This window comes from Natrix helvetica (genome assembly GCF_964273705.1).
Source record: "Natrix helvetica genome assembly, chromosome: W".
Classification (NCBI taxonomy): Eukaryota; Metazoa; Chordata; class Lepidosauria; order Squamata; family Natricidae; genus Natrix; species Natrix helvetica.
In genome coordinates this window covers 28,077,793-28,098,184 of record NC_138555.1, presented here as the reverse complement: position 1 = coordinate 28,098,184, position 20,392 = coordinate 28,077,793, and the positions used below count along the sequence as shown (strand labels likewise).

Here is a 20,392-nt window from a genome sequence, read left to right as displayed (position 1 = left end):
CTTTTCTCCTTGATTATTTTCCACCCATTGCTTCTTGTCCTACCCTCAGGTGCTTTGGAGAATAGCTTGACTCCCTCTTCTTTGTGGCAGCCCCTGAGATATTGGAACACTGCTATTATGTCACCCCTAGTTCTTCTTTTCATGAGACTACACATACCCAGTTCCAGCAACCGTTCTTTATACATTTCAGCCTCCAGTCCCCTAAACATCTTTATTGTTCTTCTCTGCCCTGTTTTCTTGAGTCTCAACATCTTTTTTATATCATGGCGACCAAAACTGGATGCAATATTCCAAGTGTGGCCTTACCAGGGTACTATAAAGTGGTATTAACACTTCACATGATCTTGAGATTCCATTTGGGGAATTGTTCTGTGTTTGGTTCCATTTTTCTCCCTGCTGATAATGAAGTGTTGGGTTTTAAAAAAAAATACTCCCAGGTTTGAGGTGTTTGGAATCGCATTTTATTGCCTGTGGATGAGATTTTTAGGCGGGCTGGAAATGAACAAGCGGGCTTGCTTCGTGTGGCTTCTGTATTTTGCGATCAGAAAGTGGTCTGATTGGGACGAGAACGTTTGCCAAGAAACGTAAATGTAAAAGGCCAGAAAACCAGTTTGGCGTAGCGGTTAAGACAGCAGGCTAGGAACTGGGAGTTCTAGTCCTGCTTAAGGCACGAAGCCAGTTGGGTGACCTTGGACTAATTGTACACTCCAAGGAAGGAAGAAGGAGACTGTGGGGCATCACTTCGGGGAAATCCTTGCCAAGAAAACAGCAGGGACTCATCTAGGCCAGGGGTGTCAACTCAAGGCCTGTGGGCCGGATCCAGCCTTAGATGTGGCCTGCGCGGCCAGCCTGGAAATAGCAAAGGACTGGCCTGCGGTGTCTCTGCTAGCAAAAATGGGGCACACACCCCTCCCTGGTCCGTTTTTAGCCTGGACAGCCTCCTGCAGTACTCTGCCAGCCAAAATGGGCTGCAGGTGGAGGTCAACACCCCACCCCCCCCCACCCCCGGACACATATTCGCTGGCAATGACTATCAAAAGAAGCTAAAAACAAAACAAAAGGAGAAATGTTTCCTGTTTTCCATTGGAGCATGCAAGAAGTGGTAGGAAAGGAGAAAGGGAAAGAGGAAAGACAAAGAAAAAGATGGGAAGATGGGAAGAGAGCAAGGAAGGAAAAAGAAGGAAAGAAGAGAAGAAGAAAGAAGAATGAAGAGGGAAGGAAAAAGAAGAGAAGGAAGGAAGATTATAATGGAATGACCTCCCCCCCGACATTAGAACCACCTCGGACTTCCGCTCCTTCCGTCAAAAATTGAAGACTCACCTGTTCCGACTAGCTGGCCTGGCATGATTATAAATGTTACATCTATGAACTCCTGGTAGTATATTCCCATCTGGTTATTTTAAGGGTAATGTTTTAGTTTTAATTGTTTTTAGGGCTTTTAGCCTCTGTACAGGACTCTTAATTTTAACCTCCTCCACATACATACATATATTTATAGCCCTATTTATATTTCTATTTTATCTGTGATTTATTGTGGACTGTACACCGCCCCGAGTCCCTTTTTGGGAGAGGGGGCGGTTTAGAAATGTGAATAAATAAATAAATAATAATAAATAAATAATAATGAGATATGGTTGGTCTCAGGGAAGTCCTGCCTTAGCACTTGGCCACCACAGGTGCCGCCCCTGACACAAGTCCCGTGTCATGCCCACCATCACCCCCGACCATGCCTACGCCCCCACCCCCAGGCATGCCCCCCCCCCCGGCCCTCCGAGGTCAAACACAACCCTAATATGGCCCTTAATGAAATTGAGTTTGACACACCTGGTGTAGGCAGTTTCTGAGAATAAAACACGGCTGAACGGAAGGAAAAAATAAGTGAAGTCATTAACCCCGGGATGGAAGGAGGAAGAAATGAATCGGATGAGGCTCCCACTGTAGCGGCCATGAGCTTTCTCGGATACTGACCTTTCTCAAATTCTTCGTTAAGGTTGAAGGCCTCTGCTCAGTCACGCAGGATGAAGATATTTCTGGGATCAAGCTGATGGGCTTCGCTGCAGAGATCTATTGCTTCAGCAGTCCGTTTGCTCTGCAACAGGGAGTAAAGTGGTTTTTTTTTTAAATCAGGGCAACCTGGTCTACCCAAATATAGAACGGAGCATACAGCTTCTGCTTTCGCCTTTTGGCCCCAGCCCAGGAGCCTTCGCAGGCAGTCGCTTTTGCGACAAACTATTTTTGTGTGTGTTGCATTTATATTTTAACGAATAAAGAAATAAAGGGAGACTAGTACAGATCCATTGCAGGCTAGTGTTTAGCCCAGGTTCGAATCCCAGAAGGGTATGTCTAGCTGAACGAGAGCTAAGTAGCTTGAAATAGATCTATATTAGTCTCCCTTCATTTCTTTTGTCAGTAAATATCAATTTAACAGGAGGTACAAGTGTGGTGATCTTTTGTTGATTAACACATTTACACATCCCTTCCTGGACCTAGTCATTTGTTCCAATCTACCCCGTCATCTCACTATGGGGTTCTAATAACACACCGTCAGGTTAATTCTATTTACCGTATTTGTTGCTCCATAAGATGTACCTGACCATAAGAAGCACACCCGTTTTCGGCTTCTGCGTGCCCAATTTCCCCCCTCCGTGCATTCTGTTTTCAGCCTCCATGCATCCCGTTTTCGGCATCCGTGCAAGCCATTTTTGGCCTCTGTGTGCCCCATTTTTGGCCTCTGTACGGCCCATTTTTGGCCTCCACAAAAGTCCTGCATGGAGGCCAAAAACGGGGCGCACAGAGGCCAAAAATGGGATGCGTGGAGACCGAAAATGGGTTGCGCAGAGGCCGGTGGGTGGGGCTTCAGCAGTATATGCTCCATATGACGCACAGACATTTCCACCCACTTTTGGGAGACAAAAAAGTGCATCTTTTTTTAAAAAAATTTTTTTTATTTATTTTTCTTTAAAAAGGACAAAACAACACATACAGAACAAGAGCAAGGAGAAAAAAAAAGAAAAACAATTTCATCAAGCATGTCGTTTGGTTACAAGTTTTTGTTCAGCGGTTTTTACAATTAAGAATAAAGTCACTGGTTATCCATTAAACATAATTAAATATTTCACTGAGCATTGTTTGTTCAAATTACCATTAGTATTCTTTCATTTGTGACAGCCCTTATTTCCTTACATCCATAATTATCTACTAGGTAACAATAAGTCTTTATAAAATTATCATATCACCAATCTCTAAGAAATAAGAATAAGGATTAAGTCAAAAGATTCCCATTAATTCATATTACACATTTCTACTTTCAGTTAACCATAAAATTTTCAATCATCCATAACTCCAAATATAATTTTCCATTATTAATTATCAATCCATGTAGTCATTAAGTGTTTCAATTTATATATATATATCCATTGTTCATTACATCATTATTCCATTTTATATTATAAAATAGTCACCACCTACAATTATACCTAACAATTTAAATCATCTCACTCTTATGCATTAAGTACATTATTATTCTTCATATATCGTATAAGTAAGTAATCTATTTCATAATAAAAAATTAACATATAAAAAAAGAAAAAAAAACTTTCACAACATTAAATATAGCTTTCTATTATTATTACATATAAGATAAGATAAAGAGAAAAAAAAAGTTTCATTTCCAGGTTTTTTTATCCAGCCATTGATAAAACAAATCCCATAATTTATAAAATTGCTCATCCTCTAGTTCTCTAATTTCAAATGTAAGTTTACTCATTTCAGCACAGTCCATTATTTTCCGAATAATTTCTTCCTCTGTTGGTAATTTCTCATTTTTCCAGTTTTTGGCAAATACAATTCTAGCAGCTGTTAACACATTTATAATCAAATATTTCAAGTCCTTGTTGTATATTTCTGGTATTATTCCCAATAAAAAGAGTTCTGGTTTTAAGTCTATATGTTTATGTATCATTTTCTCCAACCACATGTGTATTTTAGTCTAGTATCTTTTAGCTTCAGAACAAGTCCACCACATGTGGTAGAATGTGCCCGGCGTATGTTGACATTTCCAGCATTTTTCGGATTTATTCTTAGACATTCTTGCTATTCTCGATGGGGATAAGTGCCACCTATAAAACATCTTATACAAATTCTCTTTATATGCAGTTGACATTGTCATTTTATAGTTTTGAGTCCACAATTTTTGCCATTTTTCTAAATCAATCCCATGTCCAAAGTTTTTTCCCCAAGCTAACATAGTTCCTTTAACTTGTTCTTCATATAATTTCACCTCTAATAAATAGGCATAAAATTTTTGAATTACTTTTTCATCGTTACCTGTTAAGATTTTATCTAATTCAGTCATTTTATCATAAAAGCCCTCATTTTTTCGATCTTCATTGTATCTAGAATGTATTTGCACATATGAGTACCAATTGAGTTCAATACCTTCCTGTTTCAATTCTTGTATGGATTTGAGTTCACCCTCTGTATTCAATAATTCAGCATATCTAACTGTTTCTTCCCTTTTATATATTATTGAGTATGAAAAGGCTTCAATAGTTGATATCCAGACTGGAATTTTCAAGTAGTGCAACCTCTTAACCTTCTCCCAATTTAATAACAGAGCCTCTCTTATAAAATGCCTTCTGAAATAACCATGTGTTTTAGTTCCCTTATACCATAAATATGCTTGCCATCCCAACAACAGGTCGTGACCCTCTAGATTCAAAAGCCTAGCATTTCTTAGCATTATCCATTCCTTAATCCACATCAGGCTAGCTGCCTGATAATATAACTCCCAGTCGGGTAGACCCCACCCTCCTCTTGATTTAGCATCTTGTAACAATTTGCATTTTATTCTTGCTTTTTTCCCCTGCCATATGAATTTCAACACCATTTTATTTAAATCTTCAAAGTAGTCTTTCCCCAACTTAATTGGAATGGTCTGGAACAAATATAGAATTCTAGGTAGGATATTCATTTTGATTGTTGAGATTCTCCCAATCATTGATAATTGAAGATTCTCCCATTTCGCCAGATCTATTGCAATTTGTTGCTTCAATCTAAGATAATTATCTTCTTTAAGAGTGCTGCATCTGGCTGTTAGGTAAATCCCCAAATATTTAACTTTGTTTGTAATTTGCATTTCGAAAGTTTCCGCCAATTCTTCTTTTTGTTTTGAGGGTATATTTTTTGTCAAAATCTTTGTTTTGTCTTTATTTATTTTCAAACCTGCAACTTCTCCATACGCCTCAATTTTTCCTATCAATTTAGGTGCAGATTGAAGTGGCTCCTCAAGAATAAAGACTAGATCATCTGCAAATGCTTGCAGCTTATATTCTTCCTTTTTGATAGTCATTCCCTTTATTTCTTCCTCTTCTCTAATCTTTCTGTTTAGTACTTCTAATGTTAAAACAAAAAGCAGTGGTGATAGTGGACAGCCTTGTCTCGTGCCTCTTTTTATTTCGATGGGATCCGTCAGTTCTCCATTTATCATTATCTTAGCTGTTTGCTTGTGGTATATCGTTTGTATGGCTTGAATAAAGTTCTTACCAAAGTTCATTTGTTCCATTTGTTGTATCATAAATATCCAATTCACATTATCAAAAGCTTTCTGCTCATCCAGGAACATCAAAGCCATTTGCTTCCCAGAGTGGGCCTCATAATATTCCAAGGTATCCAAAATTGTTCTTATATTATCTCTAATTTGCCTCTTTGGTAGAAAGCCATTTTGGTCCGGATGAATAAACTCATTTAAATATTTTTTCAGTCTCTCCGCCAATATAGAAGCAAATAACTTGTAGTCTGAATTCAACAAGGAGATAGGTCTATAATTCTTAATTTCCGTATGGTCTGCCTCCTCTTTGGGTAGCAATGTAATATATGCCTCCAGCCATGAGTTAGGTATTTTGCTTTCAGTCATTACTTCATTCATAACTTCTAGTAGGGGAATGGCCAAGGATTTCTCTAGTGTTCTATAGAATTCCACAGGAAGGCCATCCGATCCCGGGGCCTTCCCATTATTTTGTCTTTTAAGGGCTTCAGTTAACTCCATCATTGTTATTTTATCTTCTAATATAGTTCTAGTATCACTTGGTATTTGGGGGAGTTTGGCATTTTGTAAATATTGTTTCACTTCTTCCTCTTTTATATTCTCTTGTTCATACAACTTAGCGTAGTAGTCTTGTATAATTTTCTTCTTTTCCATATTTCCATAGTGCAATTGTCCTTGTTCATCTCTTAGTTGTTGTATTTTCTTGATCTCTCTTTCTTTTCTCAGTTTATATGCCAGCCATCTGCCTGGTTTATTTGCATTTTCAAAGTAGTTCTGTTTAGCGCCTCTGATTTTTTGAGCCAAGTCCTCCTTTTCCAGTAGGTCCATTTTGTGTTTTATTGTATCCATTTTTATTTTAATCTCTTTCTTTTGTGGAGATTTCTGTAGTTCTTTTTCCAGTATACTATAGTCTTTTTCTAGGTCCTTAGACACTTGTCTTTTCTTTAAATTTCTCTTTCTTGCATAGTCTATTATCAAACCTCTAGAAAAGGCCTTCATTGTATCCCAGAGATTCTGTAAGGACGTATCTTCTTTTTTGTTTTCTTTAAAAAAGAAAGTCAATTCTTTTTCCATTTTCTTTACAAATTCTTTCTCTTTCAATATCATATTATTTAGTGTCCATCTAGATCTTATTCTTTGTTGTCTCCATCCTATTGTCCTTGGATTGTGGTCCGCCCAAGTATTCGACTCAATTTCCACTTCTTGTGCACTGCTAGATATGTCCGTTGAAGCCCAAATCATATCAATTCTAGAGAATGATAAATGTCTGTTTGAGTAGAAGGTGTATTGTTTTTTAGTAGGATTCCTATCTCTCCAAACATCTTTTAGGTTTATTTCATCCATCATCCTGAAGAAAGTGCATCTTGTGGAGCGAAAAATACGGTACTTGATCGTTTTTAAATATATGGCTAAGGCTTTCCATATGGGATACTGTGATTCTGGACATTCCTTTGAGTTATGACCAGAATGGAGTCTGCCTTTTACGGTGATTAACTTCTATTTTTTACATTTTTGTGATGGTCATTAAGCCTATGGAGTGGTCCCAAACGTGAACACCCGGTCGGTAAGCAAACACGACAGTTATTAAGGGCGAACCCCAAGGTTTTTTTTTGAACAAACGGTTGTAAGTGCAAACCCATTGTGGGTATGGTTTTGCTGGAAGTAACGGCCAGTTTTCAGCAAAACTGCCGTAAAATGGGGGTGGGGCACTGCGGGATGCCGCAGTGGTTGTGTGACCAAGGGAGGGGGAGGCACAACCATCAGAACTCAGATCTGGGTGATAAGTCCCCTTTTTCAGGTAGGTCATAAGGTCTAATGATCACTAAGCAACCTGTCATAAGGTGAGGACTACCTGTACAATGAATCCCCCAAATAAGCTAAAACAACCAGTTCCACCAGGATATCAAGAAATACTCCCTAAGTCACTAGGAACTTGCAATTGTTAACCTTCTCAAAATGAGAAGGAATCCCATCATCCTGTCGCCAGAGCTGAGAGGGAAAAAAATGTTTTTTAATGGCTTTCGAATGGGCCAAGATGATTTGACAACTAAACCCATCCTGTGTCGTTTCTTCCAGCTAGTTGGGGAAGGATCATGAGAATTCTCAGGCAAAACATCTTGAAAAACCTTTCCAGGGCATCTTTTTACAATTTCAGAGTCTTGCAGATGCCTTTGGGTTATGATAGCAGAGTTGGAAGGGACCTTGGAGGTCTTCTAGTCCAACCCCCTGCCTAGGCAAGAAACCCTATACCGTTTCAGACAAATGGCTATCCAACATCTTCTTAAAGACTTCCAGTGTTGGGGCATTCACAACTTCTGGAGGCAAGCTGTTCCACTGATCGATTGTTCTCACTGTCAGGAAGTTTCTCCTCAGTTCTAAGTGCTTCTCCTTAATTAGTTTCCACCCATTGCTTCTTGTTCTGCCCTCAGGTGCTTTGGAGAATAGTGTCAGCCTCTGCTTTGCTGCTTGTTTTCGGCTGCCATTGAAACGGGGAGGGGGGGGATAACATGGTATTTGGGAGGGGAAGCTTCAGCACAGGAGTGAATGAAGAAGGGAGTGGTTTTCTCACCATCTACTGCGCATGCTGCAGATAGTGGAATTGCCGCCAAGGCCAACCGTCCGGCATACCAACCTGATGATGTTTTTTGAAGATGCAGCCCACGTGACACCTGTGGGGTGTGCAGATTGGACTGAGGGATGGGGCTACTAGGGGGAGGGAGTTGGGTCACATATTGATATCTATGATTACGTGCGCTTTTGCCTCAGATCTTGCTTTGCTAGCTGCTATCTACTCATAACCAATAAAATTACTCTTAATTCTGAAATATGGAGTTGAGTGGTTTCTTTCTTGGTTACTGATGGAGGCTGCCCTGACAATAGTTTGACTCCCTCTTCTTTGTGGCAACCCCTGAGATATTGGAACACTGCTATCATGTCTCCCCTAGTCCTTCTTTCTATTAAGCTAGACATACCCAGTTCCTGCAACCGTTCTTCATATGTTTTAGTCTCCAGTCCCCTAATCATCTTTGTTGCTCTTCTCTGCACTCTTTCTAGAGTCTCCACATCTTTTCTATATTGACCCAGATTTCTATTCGCTCTGAACGGTATGGTTCTCCAAAACATCTGGAGATGATCAGCTTGGCCAAAGGATGCAGATCAAGAACCACGCTCCCCCAGGGCGCAGAGGTTAGAATGCAGTACTGCAGGCAAACTCTGCCCACTGCCAGCAGTTAGATTCTCACCAGGCTCAAGGTTGACTCATCCTTCCATCCTTCCGAGGTGGGTAAAAATGAGGACCCAGATTGGTTTTTTTTTGGGGGGGGGGCAATAGGCTGAATATGTAAATTGCTTAGAAAGGACTATAAAGCATTGTGAAGTGGTATATAAGTTTAAGTACTACTACTATTGCTATACAGCAGGGGTGTCAAACTTGATTTCATTGAGGGTTGTGTTTGACTTTGGGGGGCTGGGGAGGCATGTCCCGGTGGGCATGTCCAGGGTAGGCATGTCCAGCTCGATATGTCACTCATGTCCGGGGCAGCGGTGGTGGCCTGGGCACCCCACTCCGGCCTCCGTTTTCGGTTGGGACGGCCTCCTGCAGCTCTCTGCCAGCGAAAATGGGTGTAACCCCCGGGCTCTGTTTTCACTGGCAGAGGCACCGTGGGCCAGTGCTTCACTACAGACCAGATCTAAGTACCTCGCAGGCCAGATCCGGCCCAAGGGCCAGTCTTACAGTCCAGATCTAAGTACCCCACGGGGCAGTTCCGGCCAATCCTTCACTATTTTCAGGGCAGTCCTACAGGCCAGATCTAAGTACCTCGCAGGCCAGATCCGGCCCAAGGGCCAGTCCTTCACTATTTTCAGGGCAGTCGTACAGGCCAGATCTAAGTACCCCGTGGGCCAGATTCAGCCCACGGGCCAGTCCTTCACTATTTTCAGGGCAGTCCTACAGTCCAGATCTAAGTACCACACGGGTCAGTTCCGGCCCATGGGCCAATCCTTCACTATTTTCAGGGCAGTCGTACAGGCCAGATCTACCATATTTTTCAGAGTATAAGATGCACCGGAGTATAAGACGCACCAAGGTTTTGAAGAGGCAATTTTTTTAAAAAAGTAGGTAGGTAGATAAAGGGATAGAGAGGGAGAGAAAGAAAGAGAGAGAAATACAGTAGGTAGGTAGGGAGAGAAAGAGAGAGTAGTTAGGTAGATAGGTAGGTAGGTAGATAAAGGGATAGAGAGAGTGAGAGAAAGAGAGAGAGAGAGAGAGAGAGAGAGAGAAATGCAATAGGTAGGTAGGGAGAGAGAGAGAGAATGTAGGCAGGTAGGTAGAGAGAGAGAGAGATAGAAATAGAAAGAGATAGAGAGAAATACAGTAGATAGGTAGGGAGAGAGTGTGTAGGTAGGTAGATACAGGGATAGAGAGAAATAGAGAAATACAGTAGATAGGTAGGGAGAGAGTGAGTGTGTATGTGTGTAGGTAGGTAGAGAGATAGAGAGAGAGAAATAGAAAGAGATACAGTAGATAGGTAGGGAGAGAGAGAAAGTAGGTAGGTAGGTAGATGTTTCCAGGTGTATTTATCCATGTACTGGAGAAGGAAATCGCTGATAATCTGCAGCACCTTAAGAGTTTATTTCTGCTGGCACATCACTTGATCAATGTAATTCTCATCAACTGGTTAAAGAGCTTTCCAAAAAGAAAAAAAAGTTTTTGCACTCTGCAAACCTCCCCAAAACGGCCCGTTTTTCAGGAAAATGGGCCTGTTTTTCTTCAAAAAAAAAAGGCATGAATAGCCTTGGGTGGGCTTGCAGAGTGCTCCTGGGGAGTGGGGGGGGGGGAAACAAACAAAAAACAGCCCGTTTTTTGTGAAAACGGGCCCATATTTTGTCAAACAAATTGCACGGATTGCCTTAAGGAGGCTTAGGGAGTGCTGCTGGGGGGACAAAAAATGGTCCAATATTTGCTTATTTCTGCCCTCCCCAGCCCCCAGGAGTTCTCTGAAAGTCTCCATAAGGGTATGCACAGCCATTTTGGAGAAGGGGCGGGGTTTCGGGAAGCAAAAAATGCTGTATTCGATGTATAAGACACCCCCAGATTTTCAGCCTCTTTTTTGAGGAAAATTTTTTTCAGGGCAGTCCTACAGGCCAGATCTAAGTACCTCGTGGGCCAGTTCTGGCCCACGGGCCAATCCTTCACTATTTTCGGGGCAGTCGTACAGGCCAGATCTAAGCACCCCGCGGGCCTTGAGTTTGACATCCCTGCCATACAGAAAGAAAGCAAAATCTCAGATAGGTGAGCAATAGAACCAGACAGACGGAGGCCTGATAGTAGACCCAGGAAGTAAGCACCGATCCCCATTACAACTTTATGAGATTAAGCAAAGCATTTGCACTTCTTTCGGCCTCTGGTCACATTATACCAACACAGGCAGCTTCCCAAAGAGGATGGCTAATCGACAGGGACCCAAACCCAGATTCATTTCAAACGAATTCCCCCTGGTTCAGCCTCTACCTTGGATAAACAGTGGCAAATCCGTCCTTTGGCTTTGATGGTGTAGATCTCTACGTTGGGTTCTGTTTTCATGGTGGCTTTGTACTTCTCGATGGCATCTGCATATCTGTTATTAGAGAGCAGCAAAGAAGAAACAAGATTGGATAGGGGACACAGATAGTGAACAATGATATAGCAAGAACATTTAGATTTATATACCACGCCATAGTGAAGCTGGCAGCAGAGTCAGAGAGTGAGGAGGTTGGGGAGGAGCATGGACTAGTCTTGGAGGCTGGGGAAGGCTCGGACGAGGGCTCTGTGTCAGAGGCAGAGACGGGGCAGAGGCTGTCTGGCAGTGATCAGGTGCCTACAGAGCTAGACAGCAGTGAGGCAGAGGAACAACTAGAGCCTGTTCCCAGTGTGCGCATGCGCAGAGCTGCCAGAAGAACAACTCAGAAATCAGGGTTGACTTGGGAGTAAAGTCACAGGTTGAATGTGATTGGCTCCTCCCATAGGAAATAAGAGGAGCGAAAGGGGAGTGGGCTTTTGCAGGAAACAATTTGTTTGGTCGGTCATTAGATTCGTTTCAGGAGTGTGAAGATCTGTCCGTGAATCTCAGAGACTCTGTGCCAGTCTTTCCTTGCACAGCACCTCAGTTGGAAAATATTTACAGGGCAGCTTTCCAAGATAGATAAGGTCTGCAGTCATAAATATTCCTTTGAAAGACTGTTTGCCAGGCCTTTGCTGAATGTGAATGAGAGGAATTCACATTCTTTTAATAAAAGAGGTTTTGTTGGGACCAGGACTCTGCCTCGTGCTTTTTGGGGAAGCCTAGGTCAGAATAGTACTTTAGACCAGGATTGTCAAACTCAAGGCTCACAGGCCGCATCCAGCCCATGAGATGCTTAGATCTGGCCCACGGGGCTGTCCTGGAAACAGCGGAGGGCCGGCCTGTGGCGCATCTGCCAGTGAAAATGGACCTCAGCAGGGCCACAGGCACGATTTGGGAAATAGGTATCATCAAAAGCAGACCTCTATATCCCTTGATCCTGTTTCTGGGATTCAATCAGAATGTTACGGGTCGTCAGCGGACAGCAAAGCTGGCAACAGATTCAGGGACAGTGAGGAGGTTGGGGAGGAAGATGGGCCAGTCCTGGAGTCTGGGGAAGGCTCTGATGAGGGTTCTGTGTCGGAGGCAGAGAGGGGGCCAGAGCCCTATGCCATTTATCAGCTGCCTTCAGAGTCAAACATCAGTGAGGCAGAAGAACAGCTGGAGCCTGTTCCCAGTGTGCGCATGCACAGAGTTGCTAGACGAAGGGAACAGCTAAGGAACAAGGGTGGACTTGGGAGTAAGGCCACAGGTGGACGATGAACAGCCCCTCCCAGAGGAAATAAAAGAGGAGCGAAAGGGGAGTGGAGTTTGCAGGAGACAATTAGGTCGCTTAATTGGTTCGTGACTCTCCGAGACTCCTTGCCAGGTTTTGCAGATATCGGCCTGGCAGCTCTCCAAGCAGAATTCACAGTCAATTAATAAAAGGGGTTTTTGTCAGGACCAGGAGTTTGCTTCATGCTCTTGGGAAGCCTGGTTCAGAATACAGAAAGGATTGCTTCATATCCTTATCAGCATGCCCAATGATTTTAATCCACGGTGCTTGTGCCATGCAACCTATGTGAGAATGTTAAAGGTAGGTAAGGTGGGGCACGAAGGTGGCTGGAGAAATCTCAACAACGGTTAAGGCCAAAGTCAGCTTAGATATGGGCACCCGAGCAAACAGAAAACCCTGGATGGGAAGATCACCTCTGAGCTTTGATGTGCTCCTCAGCCGATTCCAGCTGCTTGGTGAGCTTCTTCACTTGCTTGTAGTGGGAAAAGCAGTCTTTGTCATCTTGATCCAGCTTCAAGCACTCCCGCACTTGGCTGTGTGTGGAAAAATGTTGAGAGCGAGAATTGAAAAGAGGGAGATGTTTGAAGCCTTCCAAGCAGGGAAACTGAGGCAGAGAATAGAAGTTGGAAGGGACCTTGGAAGTCTTCTAGTCCAAACCCCTGCTTAGGCAGGAAACCCTATACCAGGGGTTGGCAACCTTAAACACTCAAAGAGCCACAAAGGTCCTAACCGGAAGCCCCCCTCTGCTAACCAAAAGTCCGGTTCCCCCACCATAGAGTCTCCTCCTAGCACGGCATCTTTTTTCCTCTACCTGTCCTAACCGAAAGCCTTATCAATTGTGGAGCTGACCGGAAAACCCATCCCTTGCCATAGTCTCCTCCTGGCACACCCTGCTCCCCCCCCCCAAAAAAAACCTGGAAGCTCCTCTCAAAATTGTGGTGCTGCCTGGCGACAGGGAGCCGCAACAGAGGGATGAAAGAGCCACATGCGGCTCCAGAGCCACGGGTTGCTGACCGCTCCCCTATACCATTTCAGACAAATGGTTAAAAACTTCCAGTGTTGGAGCATTCACAACTTCTGGAGGCAAGTCGCTCCACTGATTCATTGTTCTCACTGTCAGGAAATTTGTCCTTCATTCCAAGTTATTTCTAGAATAGAATAGAACAGAAGAGAAGTTGGAAGGGACCTTGGAGGTCTTCTAGTCCAACCCCCTGCTTAGGCAGGAAACCGACAAGTTTCCACCCATTGCTTCTTGTCCTGCCCTCAGGTGCTTTTATTCCATTGGGAAGCTTTTATTATATTTTATTGTATTATATTTTATTATTTTATTGCCCCCTACATGACTCTGGGCAGTTCACAATGTTAAAACACACACAATACCCTAAATAACCAAAATTGCACAATTACTATTTGGCGTACGATGAGAATGTGACAAAAGAGAAAATATACTGTGGGGGTAACACACCCTTATCACCACTCGAGGTGTGTGTGTGTGCGTGTGTCCTGGCACCCAGGTGGCACGCAGAACCCAGCTTAGCTCTATCGTGCATGCATGTGTGCCTCCCATTGGCCAGCTGACTTTTGGGTCTCTGCCACGCATGCGCGGGCATTAGAGGGAGCACAACAGGGGCAGTGCAAGCCCCCCAACGGCCAGGTCTTGCTCCCAGGGGGCTGCAGGGAGGCCTACTAGGCCCAAAACGGGATGCCCGGGGTGTGTGTGTGTCATGCACGCATGCGCGAGCGGGCAGTGGTGTTGTGCAACACTATAGATATCATTCATTCCCTTTCCTATCTAACACAGGATTAGGAAAAATAAATGCCCAGGCAACTCCAGGTTAGTTCACTATAATTACAACATGCATATTAAGATTAGAATTTGGAAGACTATGATTATGTATATTTAATTGTATTATTATGATTAGCATTGTGCAAAAAGTACATTGACCCAGAAAATACACTGTCCAGAAAATATGTATGGCTATACAATACAACACAATAGCAGAGCTGGAAGGGACCTTGGAGGTCTTCTAGTCCAACCCCCTGCCTAAGCAGGAAACCCTATACCATTTCAGACAAATGGCTATCCAACATCTTCTTAAAGACTTCCAGTGTTGGGGCATTCACAACTTCTGGAGGCAATTTCTGTTCCACTGATTAATTGTTCTAGCTGTCAGGAAATTACATTCTCTGGCTTGGAGAGCTGTCAGGACAATATCTGCACAACGTGGCAAGGAGTCTCAGAGAGTCACTAACCAATTAAGCAAACTAATTGTCTCTGCAAACTCCACTCCCCTTTCGCTGCTCTTTTATTCCCTCTGGGAGGGGCCATTCATCGTCCACCTGTGGCCTTACTCCCAAGTCGACTCCTGTTCCTCAGCTCCATCTACAACTAGCTGATACTCTGCAGGCTATTAGCTATTCTCCAAAAATAGGCAGGGGCAGGACTCATATTTACAACATACAATACAATAGCAGAGTTGGAAGGGACCCTTGGGTTCTTCTCGTCCAACCCCCTGCCTAGGCAGGAAACCCTATACCATTTCAGACAAATGGCTATCCAACATCTTCTTAAAGACTTTCAGTGTTGGGGCATTCACAACTTCTGGAGGCAAGCTGTTCCACTGATTAATTGTTCTAACTGTCAAGAAGTTTCTCCTCAGTTCTATGTTCCTTCTCTCCTTGATTCGTTTCCACCTATTGCTTCTTGTTCTACCCTCAGGTGCTTTGGAGAATAGCTTGACTCCCTCTTCTTTGTGGCAACCCCTGAGATATTGGAACACTGCTATCATGTCTCCTCTAGTCCTTCTTTTCATCAAACTAGACATACCCAATTCCTGCAACCGTTCTTCATATGTTTTAGTCTCCAGTCCCCTAATCATCTTTGTTGCTCTTGTCTGCACTCTTTCTAGAGTCTCCACATCTTTTTTACATCGTGGCGACCAGAACTGAATGCAGTATTCCAAGTGTGGCCTTACCAAGGCATTATAAAGTGGTATTAACACTTCGCGTGATCTTGATTCTATCCCTCTGTTGATGCAGCCTAGGACTGTGTTGGCTTTTTTGGCAGCTGCTGAACACTGCTGGCTCATATTTAAATGGTTGTCCACTAGGACTCCAAGATCCCTTTCACAGTTACTACTGTTGAGCAAGGTACCACCTATACTGTACCTGTGCATTTCCTTTTTCTTGCCTAAATGTAGAACCTTACTCTTTTCACCATTGAATTTCATTTTATTAGATAGTGCCCAATGTTCAAGTTTGTCAAGATCCTTCTGTATCTTAAGCCTATCTTCTGGAGTGTTGGCTATTCCTGCCAGCTTGGTATCATCTGCAATATTATTTAATTGTATTATTATGATTAGCTTTGTGTTCTGACCCCCCCTCTCCACGCCTGTGAACAAGCCAAAACACAGGCTTGGCTGTTTGCCACTGTTTCATTGCAAGATAACAAATCTTTTGGCCGAAGGCCCAGATAACTCAGAATGCAAGAAACAAACCAGATATTCAGACATGGCTCTAAGACATCGACTTTCTTCACTGCTAATTTTGAACGGTTGTTTCCTGCAAATGTCCCCTCCCAACGCCTCACCTATAAGCCCTCTTGGGAGGGGCCAATCTACAACCACCTGTGCTAATTATCGTCTGTGAGCCTGCCTACGAAGCTGCTGCTTTCGTTTCTCAGCCCTTCTCACTCTAGCATCAGGAACTGACTCCCTTTGATCTTCTCCACTGCTCCATGCCTCAGGCACCTCCTGGTGGCCAACCAGCCCCTCTGATCCCTGCTCTGAATCTGCAACCTGCACAGGGTCTTCTACATCATCCAGGGCAGACTCAAATGATCCCTCACTATCTGAGTCCAACATCAGCTGAACCAGAACCTGCTGGGCTACAACAGCTTTGTGAAAAATTACATTGACCTAGACAATACACTGTCCAATACAATACAATGTACGTCTGTTAAAGGAAAAATGACAAATAAAATATATTTAAATAAATAAATAAAACTACGGGTATGTCTGGGAAGGAAAACCAGCTCGTTTATGGTACACTGACTTGGGCTCCCAAATTCTGTGAAGCCACCATGTGACTTCCCTAAGTTGGGTTTGACGTGGGTAAAGGAATGCAGACTTGGCCTTGAGAACAGGGAAGAAATAAACCCCGCCATCAAAGGGAAAGTTTCAGAAAGGATGAGTCAGTCTGAGCATGAGGAGGAGAACAAAATCAAGATGACCCCACCTTGAGTTTATTTGGCATACAAGCGGAGTGGAGGGAAAAAAAAAGGAAAAACTCTTGATAGGCTTTGAAGGGGCTGTTTTTCTACCCTACATCAACCAAAAGCATTCTGGGAATTTCGGCTTTCATACCTGTTTTTTTTTTCTTGACCTGGCCTTCCTTGAAGGGCTAATAAAATGCTATGGTGGCTTGCAAACCACTTTTTCTGAACAGACTCAATCATCGCCATGTACATTTATACATCCGAACTAGACTATGTTGTTTTTCTGTGTTATCATATATGTGGCTATATGCATAATTAACTTTTTACATCTATCTATCTATCTCTCAGGGATGCGGTGACTCAGTGGCTAAGACGCTGAGCTTGTCGATCAGAAATGTCGGCAGTTCAGTGGTTTGAATCCCTAGCGCCGCATAACGTAGTGAGCTCCCATTACTTGTCCCAGCTTCTGCCAACCTAGCAGTTCGAAAGCATGTAAAAAATGCAAGTAGAAAAATAGGGACCACCTTTTCGTGGGAAGGTAACATGCCGGTCACATGACTACGGAGATGTCTTCGGACAGTGCTGGCTCTTCGGCTTTGAAACGGAGATGAGCACCGCCCCCTAGAGCCATAAACGACTAGCACGCAAGTGCAGGGGAATATGTGTGCCCAATATAAGCCCTATAATAAGGCTAACCCCCCAAAATAAGCCCTAATTAAGACCCCGCACACTCCAAGGTGCAAGGGTGGGGATTGAGGTGGGGATTGAGGTGTGTATTGAGTTGCCCTACTGCTTAGCTTCGGATAGTTGCAGCCAGGCCTCGCACACCTCAGCCCATTTCTTCTGCAGCCAGCAGCCTGAAGCCTGAAGGCCTCTGCCAGCGAAAAGGAGGCCGGGGATGACGCCCTCAAGTGAGGTGAGTCAGTGGACATCGCTTAATAACCACACAATTCACTTAACAATGCTGGGAAATAATGTTGTAAAATGGGGGCAAAACTCACTTAACAACTGCCTTGCTTAGCAACAGAAATGTTTAGTCGTAAGTCGAGGACTACCCTGTTACTCATTGGAAAAATGGAAATTGGAGGCAAAACTGCTACTGTTTGCATGTCACAACTTTTTTCCTGAATCCCAGCAGTCCAACTTTGGGATGCCGGGGGGGGGGGGGGGGGGGCTAGAAGAGGTTGTCGGTGGTCTTTTTAAAAAAAAAAATTTTTTTAATACAAACAATCCATCTTCCATTAAACAGTGTGTCATCTGGGTACAAATTACTGGTGCAATAACAATTAAAATTTACAACCATACTCATTATTTATCTGCTCATGACTGAATACTGAATTATAGTCAAATTAAGGTTGACCTATAATAATTGTGGTATACATGAATATAGGTGAATTTAAAATATGCGATTTGATATGAAAAGCAGGTGGTGACTATGGAAGAGATGCATGGAAATAGTGTAAGCAACTGACACACTTTTTACAATTTGTAATGGAAGATGGCATTTTTATTTTTATGTTTGTTTGTCCTTGTTCAAAAACAAATAAAAATTGTATTAAAAAAATTAAAATTTACAACCATACTCATTATTTATCTGCTCATGACTGAATACTGCTATACATAACATATCTGATACTGTAACAATCCTCTTCTTAAATTATTTAATTCTATTAATATATATTTCTATATTTCACTAATCTACTTTCATTTTTAACTTCCATATTGGTTCTCTAACCTTCGGGAGAATAGTTCCCATATACTATAATACTCAGTCTGCTCCTTCTATTTCATTGCAAGTGTTAATCTATTCATTTCTGCACATTCTACCCTGTTTCCCTGAAAAGAAGACCTCCCCAAATAATAAGCCCAATTGGTCTTTTGAGCGCATGTGCTGAAATAAGCCCTCCCCTGAAAATAAGCCCTCCCGGAAAATATTGCAACATAGCAGCAGCCATGAGGTGACTACGCTCGCTGCCTTCTGCACCTCAAAAATAACAAGACCTCCCCAAAAGTAAGGCCAAATGCTTATTTTGGGGGAGTCAAAAGAAAATAAGACCCTTTCTTTTTTGGGGGAAACCCGGTAATATTTTCCTGATCACCTTCTCATCTGTAGGAATGTCTGTGTATTGCCCACCTGCTACCCAAGTATACCAAAAGTCCGCGCACGCACACAAAGAGCATCGGATTTACATGGCACACTTACGTTAAGGACTCCTCGTGTTCTCCCAAGTTGTAATAGAGCTTGCTGAGCTTAAGGAAGGCGGCCCTGTTGTCATTCCGCAGCTTAGTGGTGGGCTTCAAGTCCATGATGGCCTTATTGTAGTCCCCAAGATGGAGGTAGCACTCGGAGTGCAGCTCTTTGGGTTCTGGATCCCACGGAGAGATCTGAAAGAAAGCCGGCGGGGGGATGGTTTGGCTCAGCCTAATTGTAGTGACATCAACATTATTGCTGGAAGTAACCTTGAAGGTCTTCTAGTCCAGGGGTGTCAAAATCAATTTCATTGAGGGCTGCATCAGGGTTGTGTTTGACCTCAAAGGGCTAGTGTGGTGGGGGGCGTGGTTATGGTAGGCATGACATGGGACTTGTGTTTGGGAGGGGCACCTGTGGTGGCCAAGTGGTAAGGCAGGGTTTCCCCAAGACCCTTCCTCGGTCATTACAATCTCCTTCCTTCCCTTCTTTTTCTTTCCCTCTTCGTTCTAATTTCTTCTTCCTTCCCTTTTCCTTCTTCTTCCCTCCTTGCTCTCTTCCCATCTTTCCTTCTTTTTCTGTGTCTTTCCTCTTTCCCTTTCTCCTTTCCTGCCCCTTCTTGCATGCTCAAACGCGAAAGGGAAAACATTTCTTCTTTTAGTTTGTTTTGATAGCTCCCTGCCAGCCAAAACGGAGCGCGAGGGGGTGGGGAAGTGGGGGAGCCACGTGCAACTAGCAGAGGCACTGCGGGTCGGTTCTTTGCTATATTTGTATCTTTTCTTTTTTAAAAAAAATATTTTATTAACAAACATATAAAATACACACACACAAAACTTAGACGTACAACACATTTACACAGTACAATACAAACAGGAGCTTCCTGTTCTTTCTAGTAGCAATTATCAATCGATAGCATTCACCTTATATTATTTCCCATTCAATTGTATTTTATTTGAGTTTCACCATTCTTAACTTTCTTATTTTACTCATAACTATTATTTTTGAGTTTTGTTACATTCCTTCATTGATTCTTGTTTCTTTCCTCCATCCACCTATACCCGTGATGGCGAACCTATGGCACGCGTGCCACAAGTGGCACGCAGAGCCATTTGTCAGGGCACGCGAGGCGTTGCCCTGTTAGCTGAGTTCACCTTTTTAAAAGCTATTTTTCGCCTTCCCCAGGCTCCAGAGGCTTTATAGGAGCCTGGGGAGGGCGAAAAGAGCCTCCCCCGCCCCCCCCCGGAGGCTTCAGGGACCGTCCCTGAATCCTTCGGAACGCTTAAAACCACCCTCTGAGCAAACCGGAAGTGACTTCCGGGTTGCTCGGAGGGTCGTTTTAAGCGTTCCGAAGGCTTCAGGGACCGTCCGAGGCTTCCCTGATGCCTTCGGAGCGCATAAAACGACCCTCCGAGCAACCCGGAAGTCATTTCCGGTTTGCTCGGAGGGTGGTTTTAAGCGCTCCGAAGGCTTCAGGGAAGCCTCCGGACAGTCCCTGAAGCCTCCGGAGGGCCTCCGGGGGGTCGGGGGAGGCTCTTTTCGCCCTCCCCAGGCTCCTATAAAGCCCCTGGAG

General features: G+C 43.5%; 1 pseudogene across 1 annotated transcript in view; it reads right to left on the bottom strand.

The window, feature by feature from the left end:
- The window catches only part of LOC309400675 (dnaJ homolog subfamily C member 3-like), a 63,042-nt pseudogene that overhangs the window by 6,704 nt on the left and 35,946 nt on the right, over positions 1 to 20,392 (bottom strand). The window contains exons 6-9 of the transcript XR_014176871.1: positions 18,838 to 19,019; positions 12,832 to 12,951; positions 11,055 to 11,160; positions 1,969 to 2,089 (exon numbers count right to left, since the gene is read on the bottom strand). The product of XR_014176871.1 is annotated as a dnaJ homolog subfamily C member 3-like (transcript). The remainder of the gene's footprint in view (positions 1 to 1,968; positions 2,090 to 11,054; positions 11,161 to 12,831; positions 12,952 to 18,837; positions 19,020 to 20,392) is intronic.